This window comes from Scleropages formosus, chromosome 20 (genome assembly GCF_900964775.1).
Source record: "Scleropages formosus chromosome 20, fSclFor1.1, whole genome shotgun sequence".
Lineage (NCBI taxonomy): Eukaryota > Metazoa > Chordata > Actinopteri > Osteoglossiformes > Osteoglossidae > Scleropages > Scleropages formosus.
In genome coordinates, this window is record NC_041825.1 from 8,363,457 (window position 1) to 8,381,171 (window position 17,715).

Genomic DNA, 17,715 nt, shown 5'->3' on the forward strand with positions numbered 1-17,715 from the left:
ACATTAGACATATGTCCCAACATCGCACTGAATTGAATGCATCAGTGACACCAGATGACGAATTAATGTTCACAAAATTACAGAAGGAACCTTAGAGATTTGAAGAACTGCATGACGTCAAAGATCCTGCTGTTAAATGGTGTTATTAAGAGAAATTTGCAAGGACAGGAAACAAATTCTGCAAACACCTGCAACCAATTAACCTCTTGAGTCTACTCTCACCATCAGCAGTTGGCAGCATTTATAAACCAAAAATGCTCCTTTGTCCCAGTCTCCCTACTTCCTACAGACAAAGTAATGACAGTGTTATTCAGCCATGGTCTGATGGGCCAAGTTCAAGAGGTTTTTATGTCAGTCAGCCAGGGAACCACCTGATTCAACTTGCTAAGTTGACTAAAACCTTTAGCTCCTTTTCCAGCTATTAGTGCTGTAAGGAGAGAAGAAAACCTTACTAGACTCAGGCCTCCTTGCTACAACTGGGTTTTGAATGCCCCATAATGCAGTGATCAGAGGTCCTGAAGTAACAAGTGACCTTGACCTTTCTTTAAAGCGTTGTTCTCAAATAGTCAACAGTGCCCTTTCTCCATCTGACGAGTGCCAAAACATAGATACAGCTTAATATTGGAAAAAAAATATCTGCACATTTCTATGAAGATCAGACTGTTGCAAAGCCTTACTATCAGATGGCCTAGATTACCCCTTAATCACCCTTTAAATAGCAGGAACCGTTGCAGCAAGGACCCTGACAAAGCAATAAATATTGCAGCGTTTTCAGACAGACTATGTTGAGGATCGGTTAGGTGATAAGATGCTCAGATCCATCATGATTCTTCCTTATAGTTAAAATCACACATGTCTACCACACAATGCAAAACCTTTATAGTCCTATAATATCGTCTCGTTCAAATTTCATATTCCGCACATTGGCTTCTGTTCTTCCTCAATTTATCATGAGCAAGACACAATCTGACAGTCTTTTAGTTCTAAGTCCTAATTTGTTAAATATTAAGATAAGACTGTACTTTGTAACCTTCAGTGCTCTTTGTATGTGGACACTGTTATTAACTCTTCCTGTGATGTTATCCTCTGCAACACCTGTCAGAAGATATTCGCATGGAGTACTGTACAGGTTATCTTCACCTGTCTGTATTGTAAGATAAAAGCAGAAGAAGAATCAATTGGATGACATGAAGACCTCTCCCTTAGACCTCACAAGGGGTGCGTTACCTAGCTACGCATGCATTCTTCTTTCTGTCACCCTATTGTTTTCTGCTTTCTTCATGGTGTATTATGATTTTAATTTTGCATAAAATATCTTCTTAGGCTTTCCATAATGAGTTACTCTCTTGTTAAACTTCTTTCTATTGTCACGCTCTTCATATTTCATGCTTGTCTGTTCTTTTTTTCTCCAGCAGCACCCTGTTATCTTCTTACCGTGGAATGCTTTTGTCACTGCTTTCCCTGTGTTGCTCTACAGCGGCACCTCTACCACCATACGGTTGCAAAAACGGCTAAATTAAATAAAATCCTGTACATAGATTGATGAGTCTTGAGGCAAACTGCTTCAGCGCACTGCCCTAGGGCTTCCACATGGGCCTTACTCTGGGGAGGTAAATGCGTGCCTGCCTTTTTTAATTTGACACCCAGCAAAGAAGCAGGGAGTTTACACATCACAGAGAAAACAATGAACCGTACATGCAAGAATTCATTTAGAAGTTCAAAACTCAAGAGAAGGACGAGCAAAGCTGTAGTGCTGGTTCATTTTTATTGCTGCCTTGCAAATTTTATTAATTATATATCCTAATATTTAAATCATGGCAGTTAAAAACACAGGGGGGTGCAGTGGTGCAGGGGGTTTGGCCTGTGCCTGCTCTCTGGTGGGTCTCGGGTTCAAGTCCCGCTTGGGGTGCCTTGTGATGGACTGGTGTCACGTCCTGGGTGTGTCCCCTCCCCCTCCAGTCTTCTGCTTTGTGTTGCTGGGTTAGGCTGCAAGCCCGCTTGGGACAAGCAGTTTCACTCAATGTGTGTGTATGTGAGTTACATGTGCAATTTAATAATGAAAAAGTAACCAGAAAAAGTATACAATTTTTAAGCCCTCCCAAACTCACAGTGATTGACAAATACTCAAATAATAATCAGATTTCTGTTTTTTTTTAATACAATAGTATTGTGTCAAATTACAATAAACTTAGTCATTGTCAAATTCTGTATTAGTAAAGTAAAATGCCGTATTAGTATTATGTTAATATTGTTTGTATCAGGTTAAAATTACAGTTACATGCTCACACAATTATATACTGTATAATGTTTCAAGAGAGGGGTAGCACTGTTACTATGTTGTGAGACAGACACAGACGACATCTAAAAGCCCTCTTCTTTAGCAGCACGCATATTTTTGTCTGCACTTGTAGTTCTTTCAGTCCAATGTGGGTCTCAGCTCTCTGTGTATGGAAGACCGGCTGAATGGAGACCACTGTTTCTGCGAAAGCTCTCCATTTGTCAGTAGACTTAATGCTGCTCTGGTTATTAAAGGGCAAACACTCTATAAAAGCTCCTTAATTTTGATATCCTGGGATGGGCTTCAGGTTTTATAATATGGAGTGGGCAGCGGGACTATTATTATATAATATGTAACAATCAGAAGGATTCTCTCTGAAATTGCACTATTCCTATTTTAAAGACTTAATGTAGTATTTATATGGAAAGATACAGATAATACCGGCAATGCATGGTAGGTACATTAAATAGTTATAATGTATAGTTCTCATAGCTAAAAAAAATTGAAATGATTATTAAATTGCTATCTAACACCTGTATGATTCCAAGTGATAAAGTTGTTGGAATTAGGGTGCAAAAACATTGTTCATAGTCTGATTGCCATCGGTCACCTTTTCCAGTTGTCAATAATCTTTTAAATATTTAATAAAGAATATAAATAAAATGACTATACAAGTCTTCTGTGACTTCTCCAGCACATTTAAACTACGTTTTCATCTCTCGTAAAAAATTTCAGAAGATCCATGAGTAGCTTCTTTAACCTGAACTTCCTCATGAAAGTTTGCAGCGTCAGCTTCCGATCTCATTTTTATTATTTTTTTCAAGACACATTTTCTGTTCATTTCATAAATCATCCTAAAAGCTCCCGATACGTTCGTTGCCATTGTATGGCAAAACCACATTTTGCTTCTTACTACTCCTTTTCTAATTGTGAACCTGTAAGGTGCGCTGTATAAGATTTCCCTGAAAAATTACCCAGTTTAAACTGTCAGAACGCACCTTTCTGCTCACTGATGCCGTTGTTCCTCTTGTCCTCATGGCTGCCTGCATTTCCTGCAGTTAAAGAACAGCAGAAAAGAAGGAAGGAAAGAAAGGAAAAAGATCATTCATTTTTTTAAAATCATTTTAATGTCAGGCTTCTACTTAATCTAGCATGGGTTATGTTTTCTGAATTTCAGAAGTGAAAGACAAAATGTACACATTGCATGGAATATTCAGAAGCTGTGTTAAAAGTTGGAATCTGTCTTCATAGACCAAGAGCATTAACAAAATTCCAGACTGAATAGTCAAGGCATTACACACACATCATTTAAAATCAATAATTCAGTATTTTCCGGCAGTCACATTGTTTCAAATTCCATCATAAAGGCCATAATAAGCTTAAGCAATATTATAAATGGTAATTGCACATTTCGCTTCGGAAGTTCTCGGCTTTGGACTTGTAGTCTCCTCAAACTGCGTGACATTGCGTGACCTGCAGCAGTGTCTCAGAAAATTAGCCTGCGGACTGTGCTTCCCTCTGACTTTCCTTTCTGTTTAAATTGAGTGTCACCATAACAACTGTTTTCTCAGCCGATTGCCTAATTCTGTCCATAATCTCCTATTGTCAGGAGAAGATAAAACATTTGCTGCCTCAAAACTCTAACCTTGAAAATTTAGCTAAACTAATTAGGATAGAAAAACATGTGACCTTATATAAAACTTTATTTTTTTTTACAGCATACAGTATGTGTTCATTTCATTACATGTGCCTTGTGTGCCGATTTTCACCCTGTTGAAAAGAAAAGCAAAAGCATATATTGCCAAACAGAATGAAATCAGAGATTTTAAATAAGAGCAGGTGCTTTACAAAGAGACCCAAACTGATGCAAAAGTTGTCCGATAAGATTGGATGTGATAAGTCAGTGATACGTGGCTTCGGATGTGGTTCCGAAGCAGAAGATCCTGAATGCTTAGTGAAAATCCAGTCATGAGGTGAAATGACTGTGAGGGAAATAACTTGCTTTTCAAAGTTCTGTCCAAGAAAAGTTGTATCTGTCACAGTAATACTGCTCTTAGGTACTGCGTATATAGTTGATAACAATGTGCATCAAGTAATTAATTAAAATCATATTTAATAGGCTGCTGTCAACATTTGCACATTAATCAAGATGAGAAACAATTTGGGAAAATTGTTTTGTTATTTACTGTAAATGTATAATGCAAAGCATATAAAGATGACACTATTATTTTTTTCTTGCTCACCTGTAATTTGGAGTTAATGCATTTCAAACTACTAACAAAACCAAATCGCAATGGTTAAGACTTCTCTTAGTTCACTTAATAGGTGGTTCTTTATCTAGGAAAATATTAATTTTTTATGCATGATATCAATTTTCAGCAATTTTCTTAAGACAATGTCAGTTATGGGGACAAAAAAAAAGTTTGTCAAAAAATCTGGATTTTTGCGGTAAGGTCATTAAATGGTATACACACACACACACACACACACACACACACACACACACACACACAGTCTGAAACCACTTGTCCCGAGTGGGGTCACGGCAAACCAGAGCCTGTCCTGGCAACACAGGGTGCATGGCGGGAGGGGGAGGGGACACACCCAGGACGGGACGCCAGTCCATCGCAAGGCACCCCAAGCAGGACTTGAACCCCAGACCTATCACACAGTGGGGCCCAGCTAAGCCTGCTGCACCACTGCATCCCCCCCAAATGCAATAACTGTTTCATCAAAAATGTTAAATGTAATACCTGTATAAATTTAAAAAGAACTGAACAGTGGCTCATTGTGTCCATGCAGAGTCAATGTGATTTAACTTTTTTTGATAATTTCACATTATTCATTTAGCCAGTTACTAGATGCTTTGTCTTTGGGGCAACTTTTGTTCTGAGCAGACACATTAAATTTAATCCTCTCTGATGCCTGAATGACAAATACTGAGATTGGAAAAGAGAATTTCTGATGTGACTTCAGCAGTATGACTTCTCACATTTGTAAAAGTGCGCTCCAGTAGCTCCCATTTCTTAAACAGATTTCGCACACATTTTGCCATTCTTTTTCTGCGTCAGTGGCGATTACAGGCAAGCAGTACTTATGCTCGTGTTAAGTCTGCCATTCTGAATAAAACAGTAATGACTACAAATGCCACCTCAGTGTTAGAAACTTGCTGACTGGGTGGGACTGGCAGTTGGAACACATGAGTGCACATGTTCTGAGGATGAAAATGTTTGGTGCTGACTACCATTACAAAGCCTTGCTAAATCAGTTTGCTGTACTTACCAGAAAGTGAGAAAGCATAATTAATTTAGAATTAATAAATGTACTATTTAACAGCATTTTATCTTCACAGAATTACATGAGGTTTAAAGGCACATTCTCCTGCACATTTTTAATTGACTAAAGACTAGCTATTAGAACAGGAGGACTTATTTGTTATTAAAGCTGCACCTTTTTCACTCCAAGCCGCATCTCTCCTGTCTGCTTTATGATGGCTCATAAGCTGTCCCTGAAATAACAAAAACATAATGTGGGCATATGATGCATTCTCCAATTATACAAGGAAATGATGAGGAATTTGATCACCATTCTCACACTGAATAAATTCCATTCAGCGCATTTTTATAGAGCCCTCTTCTCACTCGGCGACACCAAGTGCCGAACATTTTTGCTTTAATGAAGGCAGATCCAGTGGCAACACGTGCAAACAAAACACAAATAAAACACATCACAAGAGTAAAACAGCAACACAAAAGTAATTCATGCATAACAATCTGCTTGTAAAGAGAAATATGAAATCAACTTTTCATTGGAAGTAAATTAAATCAGGAAATAGAATGTGTTCCTGCACAGGTTGACCTATTTTTCACCATGCAAAATTTTCACCATACCTTTTAAATACAGAAAGAGTCTAACTCAAAAACAAGTCCTGAATGTTAGAACTGCTCTGGACACCTTTAAATCCAGGTTAAAGACACACATGTTGAATGTTGCTCATGCATAACAGTGTTGCTTTATATTTAATTATTCTTGGATGGCACAATTACACACTGGGTGCCAATTTGACACCAATTTAATCTGCCGTTGTGGTCCTGTGCGTTTCCTCTGGATGCTCTGGTTTCCTCATACAGTCCATATGTTACAGGTGTACTAGTGACTCTGAATTGCTCCTAGTGTGTGTCTGTGTGAAATAAAAAATAACTTTAATTTTTGGGAGAAGTCACTCCCTAAACAGGGAGCTGGATAGTCACCTTATGTTGTCCTGGAAGTCACTAAGGTATCTATTTTCAATAGAAATTGCTGTTCTTGTAAGTCATTTATTGTGTGAATTGACAGCTTGTGATGAGAACATTATGATACAACTGCTTACATATATGTGTAATTTTTATGAAAGCATATGAGGGAACCCTGTCTAGGAGTAAAAATAAATTAATTAAGCAATTAAAAAAAAATACCGGAAACTAATTTTGTTCCCACAGAAATCTGGAAGGCAGCTAGAATTTTAATAAACCTGAGGACTATAGATAATGTTGTTTAATTAGCTGGTAAGGATGCAATTTGCATTTCGGTGAAAGAGGGTATAGTTATTGAGTCTAAGGCAGCTGCCATCCAGGAAAGGCCTGTGAAAACTTGAATGTGGGAAGACCAAAAGGAGAGGACAAAAAAGTTGGAGTCTTGTGCTCCATTCTTTTAATTATTTATCATAATGATTCCATTTAGCTATTCAATGACCCATTTCATGGCCCTGAGCAGGCACTGGAAGCACGGAGTCCTTGGCAGCATCAATCCTGCAGCTGCACCAGCCCACATTGAACCAAGGCTAGGAGGCGTCTTTGAGCATGACTGAGGTAAATGAAAAGACTTTCATAGGCGTTATGAGAGGCATTGTTTTGTCAAGTTTAACCATGACTAATGTGTTCCTGTGTACAAAATAATATTTGCTTTGTGAGAATGAAGAATGAAAGAAAAAAGTTGCATCTTGTCACATTTCCATATAAATATTTTCATATTGTCATTGCATCACCCACTCCTTTTTAAAGTCGTATCTAATTCCCACACCCCGGCTTTCCACTCTCCGACGTGACCCTGCAACAACAGGACTGAGGAGGTGTCGAGCAGCAGACCAACACCAAGTTCCCAGTGGTGAGCCAGGGCAGCGGTATACAGCCCACTGCGTTCTCAACGTGCTGAGCATTAGCACTGGGTTGCTTCACATTCAATCCTATTGACTGACTGGTCCACTGCTGACATGTCGGGTTGAGGGTGGGGGGCACGCGCATGGGTAAGAAGATAAAAATAGCCTGCAATGGTCCACTTGAGGATGACCCGAAGGGAATAAGTAAAAAACAGCGCTTGCCGATTTTGGTAAAACCGTACTGAAGCAAAACGTTGATCATTTTTCAGTCCACCCAGACTCGGTTAAAAAGGAAACGTAACAAAAACAAGCAAAAAAAACACTCAGCAAATACACAAGAGGAGGTCACGGCTTAAGAGATAGGTAACTTCGTCATTAAGCAAAGTGTGATTCAACTCCTGAGCGCTGTGATCCAGACACAGAACAGCAGCTGCTATTTTTTGGTTCAGCACACCAGTCATCAATAATAAATCATAGCACTGGCTTTGGTCAATCACAGTGGACAGGCTTTGAAGGGAAAGCGCTGAAATCACAAATCATTAAAGAACTTGAGAATGCTCGCGACAATATTTACAGATGAAGAGACACAAAGAATGTTCTGCTACCTGTCCTTCCTATTCATGGAGGCTGAACAAAAGTGGCAGGCCTTTAGGAGAAAGGCAGGATGGTCTCTGCAGTATTGAGCAGCTCTTAAAAATGCTCGGCAGACACCAGAATCGGAGTAAAGAACTTTCATTGTGCCATACAGTGAAGAATTGAAGTACTGTACAATAGTAGTGTAGTCCAAAGATGTGCTACACAAAGAGAAGGGAAAAGGTAATGATTTTGTCAGCCGAGCCACCAAAATTCAGATCTTCATTTAATGTTCTTGGTTTCTCACTTGGTGTTAGTCTGAGCAATGCAACAAATGGACAACACAGTGGGGTAAAAACCATGAATAGATAATTTGTGTGAAAAGGCTTGAGTGCTAGAGCTGTCGTGATATTAAAAAATTATAAAAGCCTTACACTTACTTTTCTTTTTTTTTTTTTTTTTCTGGAGGACATCATAGAATAAAGCTAAGAACTAAAGTTAAAGCTCATGTTTGTTTCTGCAGCATTGCTGTCACGCAACAGCACTGTTTGCTTCTGCAGGCCACACATTATATCAGCTACCTCAACAGTTATGCCAGTGCTACTGTTTCAAAATTCTTTACATAATGTATGTACTATGCATAAAATATTTAGGAATTAAACATAAAGTAAAATAACATGTACCCAAAAAGGCCCGAAGCTCTCCTCAGCTTTTCCCAAGAAATGGTCACAAGATTCTAAAGATGCACAAACACGGGTCCAAAGGATGGCATTCTGGGAAGCAGACCATTCAGCGATCCCTGCCAGTCAAAGCTATGACGGATACCATTCAATGGGACCGTGGGGCTATTTTGAGAAGGCAAATTGCGGAGATGGTGGACATTTACAAGCACTAGATTTGATTTTAAAAGTCTGCTTTTTGCTCCACTGGCAACTGCTTTCCTGTAGGGAAGCACTACGCCACATCACCGCATGAGCAAGTCCCCCTCCCACTCACCCATTTCATTCATCACCTCATGGGCCAGGCATCCTGACCTCAGCACTGTACAAGCAGCATTTGTATGAACTTTTCAATTATCAGCGTCATCAACATCTCCATCAACAAGACTTCACTGCTGAGCCAATGCTATTGTCAAAATGACTTACAATTTCCAGCAGAGCAGTTTGCTCAAGCAATTCAGGTGAAGTACTTGGCTCAAGGGTACTATAGCAGGGCCCCTTTTAGGACTGGAACCAGCATTTGCTAACTCCAACACAAGTTGGCTTATGGTGAGAGGAAATGGGGTTAATGCACAGTACATAACATCTTCAGTGGTTCCACACAACTACCACTGATCACCAAAGAAGAGCACAAAACATACAAATAAATCACTGTAACTGTAACAGCTTCTCACTTGTTTCCTGAAGGATGAACTACAGTTATAACACTAATGAATAAATAAGCCAGGAAGTGAAATGTTATGATAACATCACCGAAATGAGTAAAATGCAAATGTATCTAAACAAAATTTTAAACTGTATGGACACTTAAACTGCACAAAAAAGGCCGCTCACGTAATTTAATGGAGATATTTCGTACTGTGGAAAGAAAGAAGGATTTGTGAGAAATGCTGAATTAGGACAAGTTCTGAAAGAGTTCACTTTTGTTCATTTTTAATTTTTTACCCGCTTCCAAATGCACAGCAGTATTAAATTGACCATACATCTTTTGATACACTCTGGCTGCATTTATAAAGGCAATCTCATGCATAAAAAAAGCTGTATATTACATATTTAGCCACACCCAGATCAGTTGCAGAATTGAGGCTCATTCCTCATGGTGATGCCTGTGCCGACAGCTGCATCAATCAGGGACGTGTCCCAGCTGTCCCTGGGATTGGCACATTTGTGGGAAAACCACCCACAGGAAGCCAAATGGGTCTTGAGGGATTGTGCCTCTACGAGTGCGATGCACTTGATAATAAACATTCCTTCCCCTGCGCCATAAATCTCAGGACCATTCAGAACTGGCCCTCTGGCACAAGCTTCGAGTTTGGGGGGAGCTTTGCCTTCATGCTGGACGGGGAATGCATTTTTGGATGTCAATTATTCATGAATGAAACTTGAATATGAAATGGTACAGTAATACTGGCAGAAAGCTCAGCAGTGCCAACTGGTATTGCGAAAGATTAAAAAGCGTATCAGCATATTGGTCAAACCTTCATAAGGCTTCATTTTTTCAAAAAGTGTGCCTATAGACCAAGCAAAGAGATGTTGGAAACAGGGTGCTGTAGTATCAATATTATATTTTGCAACATGTTGTCATGCTGTCTTATCAAGGACTGACATTATATATATATTAGGTTTAGATTACATCGAAGCACTGTAATATGTGTAAATGCCATCTAATGATTTAGACATCCTTTCCACATAGACATACTCGGTAAGTCCATAAGCTAGGTGGGAAACAATGATGGATGGGTAGAAAAAAGTATGCCTTGGTTAAGCTGGTTACAAAACAGAAAATATGTCCTATTTGGCAAATATTTTAAGATTTACTGTATACGTATATAGAGGAAGTGCAAGGTGTTATACATTGCACACCAAATATATGCTTTAAATGTAGTTTTATACATGACAGAAAATTCACATCATTACCCTTTTGTCCAGTTTAGCTGCTTGGTGATCATAATTATTGTTCAAAATTGCAATAACATAACAATAAGGGCATGATAAACTAACATTTATGCTGATGATGTTACATTCATAATCCAGACATTCACACTTACAGTACCGCAGCTTGTTTCTCCAGCCACAGTTCTCACACTCACATCTTGAGACACTCCATACCGCTGCACATGAAAAATCGCTGATGATTAATTATAATAATAATAAATAAACTTCAAAGAATCTGTCAGAAGTGCACTGTGGAAACAAAACTTTTTTGGAATTGTCATTTGGCCGATTTGCTGCAGCCTGTGAGTGGCTGTCTCAGACTGTTCGGGGTGCTTCCTATGAACATCTGGGTCTTTGAGCACTCTCTCCCTGCAGCCAGTTCTGGTTAGCCTAGTTATCAACATGACTGGCAGTGGTGGGATGTAGTCCTCTGACCTTTTCAAGCAGCACACCTGACACAGAAGTCCATGGCCTACTTTATATCTGTATAGTCTGGCAAAGCCATATCAGGATGGCCGTCCAGCCACTTGTGGGACCATCCTGCCGTGTGGGAAAGATGTCGTGCCACTGTACCTTCCTTCGTATTAAAACACTGTCTCAGAGGGAAATGCCAACGGGGACAAGAAATCGAAGACAAGCATGAGAAGACGGCCTTTGCTGTATCGACCCAATTATGAAAACAGAAAGCAATTTATACATATCTTCCTCTATCCCTCTCTGAGCAGAGTAATTGCTTCCGCAGAGTTAAAGTCTTTGTAGATGAGGCCTATCTTGTTCAATGTTCCCTTATTTTACAGATTTCCCCCGGGGTGAAAAGGAGACGAAAACCCTGGCCGGTGTCATCCGTTTGTCGTGAGCCAACGCAAATGAAGCTGCAGTGCAGCAGCTCGAAGGCTGCGTTCCTTGCTAATGGATCTAATGGACTGGAGGAGTTACATAAACAGAGGGGCTCATATGCAAAGCTAACACCACCAGTGCAAACCATTGGTATTTGCTGTCATGTATGTTTTAGTTGCACTCTGGGGCATTTAGTAGAGATAAACGCCTGGGTCTGTGCACCGAGTAATTGAGATAAATTATGGGCTATATATAACAACATCGTTTATAGCTTGGTATCATTCCAGCATTTTCTCTGCTATTTTATAGTGAAGCCACACTGCACTGATGGCTAGAGGTAGAGCCTCTTTCATTACTCTTGTAGTCAATCTTTCATTCAGTCTCTTTTATTTGCAACGGTTCTAATTTACTTCATTATACCTTAGACACTGCACAGTTTTTTCTGTAAAATGCTGTTCTCTGCATGTTTTGTGCATTTATTATAGCTTGGCTATATACATGTACGATTTCTGGAGCCATTCTGACCTAATAACTGAATTCAGAGAGAGTCGAGGCTATATTCACGTCTGCCAGTTTTTCATTGTGAAATGCACTTCAGTGGAACAAACTTAGTCCTAATCTGCACAAATTCACTCTGTCTGGAAGCAGAAATTTTCTGTTTTGCCTGAGGGTGAAAAAAAAGAGAACACATTCTGTAGGTTTCTTTCAACATGTCACTTCGTACACATTGGTAGCTGAATGCGGTTCTGAGGAAGAATGCAGAAAAGGGATGCTGTGTGTTGTTTGGGGATTCTAATGCGGTTTGCCACAGGAAAGAACACGGTATCAGCTTGGATTTGCCATCAACTCTATGAGTGGGCTTGAACAGCAATGTGCTCAGCGGACAAAGAATGCCCACATATGTCAAACAACGGCTTTGTTTTCACAAGGATCACAAAACCAGCTGAGCATGTTGCTATTAAAATAGTTTTGCATCATCTTTGCCATTATATCTTACAGTGTGGCTCCTGAATGACAGTAATTCAGCGTTATATGTCTCATGAAAACATAGACATAACGCATTCTCCTGCCTGCTTCGGGTTCAAGAAAATAGTTATGTGCTGTATAATGTATGTACTATATAAAAATGCCTCCAAGGCAAGATGCAATGCTGTCAGATACATAAACTGCTCAACCATATGGACCTAAAGCACAAAGAAACAAGTTCAGAACTGTTAAGATGTTGGAAATATTACTTTTTGATATAGTACATTTACTTACCTAACGCTTTTGTCCAGGGTGACTTATCATGTTGATTTTTACATTCTAAGCTACCTATGATTATTTGTCCATTTATGCTGCTGGAGCAATTCAGAGTGAATACCTCACTCAAGGGTTCTAGAGCTAGAGCAGGGATTCAAAGCTGGCTTTCAAACCCAGGACCGCTCTAACCAATACACCCTGACAACATATGTTGTCAACAGTATATTCACTTGCTAAAATGAAACCAAAAACGCTGACTCCTCAGCTTACAAACACAACTAAAACTGGATATCTGTTTGGTTTTTGAATTTGATTTGTTCTTAAACCCAAAATCATTTTTAATACTAGTTGTAATCTCCAGTGAATAAAAGCTTCATACTGCACAGATAAAGTTTGTTCAAAGTTTCTGACACAGCTGTAATGAATATAGAATAGGTTAGATAATAATTCCTGGAAATGTTCTTATTAACTGTCGGCAACACAAAAAATAAAACAATACTTTAGAAAACTATACCACAGAAAATAAAGAAACCTGTATCTAGAATTGCAACTGTAACTCAAGGATATGACCTGAGGATGCGCTGTATTTCACTGGAAACCGGAGAACTAAGGTATCACATGGCATTTTTTTTGTTTCCGGAGAAACGACATTTCGTTCCACTGTATTCAAGCTATATAGAGGAATGACAATAAAAACAGTTTGAACTTGAACTTGAAATTGAAAAGAGGACCATCTCTCTCTCACACCTGGACACATGTTGACAGGCTATGTTCTCCACTGAGGTTTACTGGGAGAATAGTACTTTGGAAAAGATGTTTCCTGTTTTCCAGTGGACTAAAATGCGAGCTTGGGAGGTTTCTTTCCATTAACACCTGACACAGTTAAACTTTCTGTTTTGTCTAACATTGAATTGCCACGAAGAAAACTAAACACATGGGCTGCATGTGATCATAGATTATTGACTTATATTTCCTATGTCAAGGTTTTCCATGCCTATTCACACCTTCAGAGTGTAAAGAATAAAACAGTGACATTTATTCCGTTAGTTGACACTTTTCTCCAAAGAAACTTACAGTGTTAAGCTACCTGCAGCTATTTACCCTTTTATATAGCTGGGTAATTTTAGGGAAGTAATTTCAGAGGAAGGACCATGGTCAGGAGTATTACAGCTGGAGGTCAGATTTCAGCCTAGAAACTTAGGGTCTAAAGGGAGCATCTCTAACTGCTACACTACCAGCTGCCCTGTAAATACCACGGTAGAACATAAATACAAACAAAAACATAACTGGATATTATGGTCAGAAAAAACTAACTCTTGCTATATGATTTCAAGAATGACTACCATATTTTTGTGGTTATTACACTAAGAGGCAGATGTTCTGAGCATTAGTGGTGCAAATTGGTCATCTGCTTTAAAATTTAACTCAAAATATTGGGTTATACTGCAGATGACCAACCTAACTTTTTAATGCAAACTGTTTTACTATTCTGTTTGCTCATTTGAATTCTTTTTTATTGGTTTTATAGACAGCACAAGGTCACAACAGTATACAGATAGACAGATATCTATATGGTATCTATTCTATTTTTTAAGCAATGAACACGATTTTAACGGCAGGTGATACTTTTGATTATCTTACTACAATAACAATATACAGCATACATTTTATTCCCAATTTATGAACACAGTTTGGACTAGAAGACTGTTCAGAACTTGACTTCTTCCAAAATTTAGAGTCCCTTTTGCCACTAAGTCACAATCAATTAAAACTTGATAATATGTTTTGAAACACTTCTTAAAGTGGTCTATTTACCTGATGCTTTTCTCTGAAGTGACTTAAAATTGCTAAGCTGCTTAAAAATGTGTAGGCATTTTCACAGCTGGGTGATTTTTCTTTTGCTCATGCTACTATAACAGGAAGTAAGACTTCAACCTAGAGCCTCCAAACCCAGCAGCAGTAGAACTAACCACTATACTGTCTGGTTTCTTAGCTGTCATGCAAAAATGCAATGTAAAGCATTTTACTGTAATGTTTTTATAAACAGGGGGCAGGGTGGTGCAGTGGGTTGGACTAGGTCGTGCTCTCCGGTGGGTCTGGGGTTCGAGTCCCACTTGGGGTGCCTTGCAACAGACTGGTGTTCCGTTCTGGGTGTGTCCCCACCCCCTCCAGCCTTACGCCGTGTTGCCGGGTTAGGCTCTGGCTCTCCGTGACCCCGTATGGGACAAGTGGTTTCAGATGATGTGTGTGTTTTTATAAACCTCAAAATACATTGAAATAAAAACCAATTTGAAGTGACTGAAAATAAAAACACCTTCTTTCCGCGAACTCTAAGTTTTCACTGATTTACAATGTTCCTCAACTCCTTTCTCATGGACACCCGCAAACACCAGACACGGCACTGTCACAGCCATGTTCGGTTTGAGTAAATCCTGCTGCCAACTAATGACACAGCAGAAAATGTTCTAAAAAATAAATAAATAATCTGGGGAAAAATGTCTCTATGTTAAAAAAAAAATAAATTATTACTCAAATGTTTGTAGTAAAATGAGCCGGTGTATTTTATTGTATTCTTAAAAGAGGCCAAGTTAAGCATTACATACCTCAGACAACTTTTTCTGCCAACTGTTGTAACATCCTCATTGTCAACTGAGTTCTGTGCATTTCGTTGGCAATTGTCAGTTGTCAGTCGGTCTTCACCTAGACAGAGATCCATAGACATTTAGCAACCTATTTTTATGGGAAAAAATAGCTATATCATTCAGTTAATTTATAGAACAGTGTATTTAGGCTGGACCTTTTATGAGTAAATGTGTTGCTCAAAGATAATGTAGCAATGGTAACAGTAGAGTTCAAACTGACAAACTTCAGGTTACAAGTTATTTTCCCTGTCTGCTACACTTCTGACTCTCTGACTGACCATAGCTTATCATATCATGAACAATGACATATTATGTGTGACCACCAAACATGTGAGCAGCGTGTTATTTCAGTAAAGGCTAACATTTCACTGTGCAATGACAGTGTTGACCAGATTGTAATGCTGACCAATCAAAGTTTAGTGTTGACCAGTCAGAGGTTAAGGTTGTCCAATCAGGGTTTAGTGTTGAGTTTTGTTCTGCCTTCACTGTTTAGTTCATTCACGCCTGAAGTAAAACTATGAGAATGGGGAAAAAATCTTGTTTTAGTGGTTAAAAACATGCAAAAGCCTAGTTTTCTTCAAAGCAATTTGATACTTGAGGAGTTTTTTGATCTGATACCTTTTATGTTTACTCAGTTTGAACTAGTACTTTTACTTCAGTAACTTGTTTCAAAACACAGTACTTTCACTTTTTTTCTCTCTTTTTTTATTACTCCCTCTACGTACTTATGAATAAATACCATTATCCAGCTCATGGTTGAGAAGATTTTGTGATGCGAGAGCTACTCTTACAGGAAACTGAGATGTATGTCGCTTTGGAGAAAAGCGTCTGCTAAATGAATAAATGTAAATGTAAATGTAACTGAACAGCACACACAGAACAAACAATATATATTTTGATATGTTTCAGTCTCTACATTTACTACATAAGCCTTCCTTTCTGGCACTGCTCAAAACCAAAGTTACGCTTTCAAACGACAAGATTCAAGTTAATTGAACCCCTCATAAAAAAATCAAGGCAATGTGGTAGAAAATTAATACAACATTAATTTTCTTCCAACTTCAGGATCTCAGAGACTACAGCAGTTTGAGTGTAGCTGGGAAGCGGAAAACAAAACTGGAGTTAATTATTTTGGTTGCTGCCGGGATACATCTCCTGTGGGAGACTTAGACCCTCAGAGCTAAATGTTCTGAAAGGATCCATAAAGTAGGACATCGCACGTGGGTCCCTTTTCATCCACTGCCTTCATCTCTGCAGAGCCGGCAGGGGTAGACGGCATCGGGGCGGGGTAGCTTTGTCCGCGCGTGACCGTCACGCTCCAACCGAGGTCCCCCCAACCCTATCCCCATCTCCCAGCACAGTGGAACCGCAGCTCCAGAAAGTGCCAGAAGTGATCGCAAGGGGCCCACAGACTTTCATGTGGGGATGACAGAGAGTGGGAGACAGCTGAGGGATGCACAGTCCTCTTTCACAAACGATCGGAAGATGTTTTCGTGCAGGATCTGTGTACTGTAAGGATGCAGTGATTGTGAGCAAGCGAGAAACGAAAGGAAAAGAGAAGAAAAAGAGGACAGTCTGTTTACTTCTTTTTTTCCTTCAGCTATTACAATGCCTTGTTAAGAATTCCCAAAGCATCACATTTCAGTGCATTACACACATCTATCAGGACTCAGCAGCGCTTTTAAAACACCACAGCTTAGGCCCGGGGCCCACCGTATGCTACTGAAATGCATTTATTCTTCAGGTGTTAGCACACAATAACACTATACCATCTTGGTCCCAAGCGCAAGTTGTACCGCGGTACAAAACAAAAAAAAAGAGTTGAGTTCATAGTTCATCAGCGATGTTGTATCAGCAGAAAGACACACATCATAAAACTTGTGTTAAGTTCATCCTGGCATGAAATAATTGCCATTTTTGTGTCAAGGCCACCATCGAAGTTTGAGTAGAATTCATTCAAGGTAATTTAGAGAACTCTGCTGCAATTTGATGAAAATGAGCTCGAATGCAACTTGTTCCAAACCCAGAAAGAAAAGTTTAATGCTTAAGTACATTTGATTGGTGCAGTACCTAGTGCCCAGATGGTGCAGGGATGTCTAAAAACATTTGAGAATGAGATCTTCTCAGACTCAGACTCCCTCTAAAAGTATCCTCTGTAATGTGATGCAATCAGCTGTAATTTTCCATTTTAATGATTTCACTAACCGGTTCAGAAAATGTCAGTTTTGAGAAAAAACCAAACAACAGCATTTAACCATTAAACATAACATAAACACAGTTGTTATGCATAACACAGCGCAACGTTTGCACTTTAGCTCACTTCCATAATACGGAGGGAAAAACTCACAAGAGTAC

At 39.2% G+C, this 17,715-nt stretch overlaps 1 protein-coding gene across 2 annotated transcripts in view; it reads right to left on the reverse strand.

The window, feature by feature from the left end:
• The window catches only part of LOC108926331 (protein ELFN1-like), a 104,121-nt gene that overhangs the window by 43,499 nt on the left and 42,907 nt on the right, over positions 1 to 17,715 (reverse strand). For both annotated transcript variants that reach the window (XM_018738983.2, XM_018738974.2), the window contains exons 2-3: positions 15,322 to 15,418; positions 3,277 to 3,330 (exon numbers count right to left, since the gene is read on the reverse strand). The gene's annotated coding sequence lies outside the window, so the exon portion shown is untranslated. The remainder of the gene's footprint in view (positions 1 to 3,276; positions 3,331 to 15,321; positions 15,419 to 17,715) is intronic.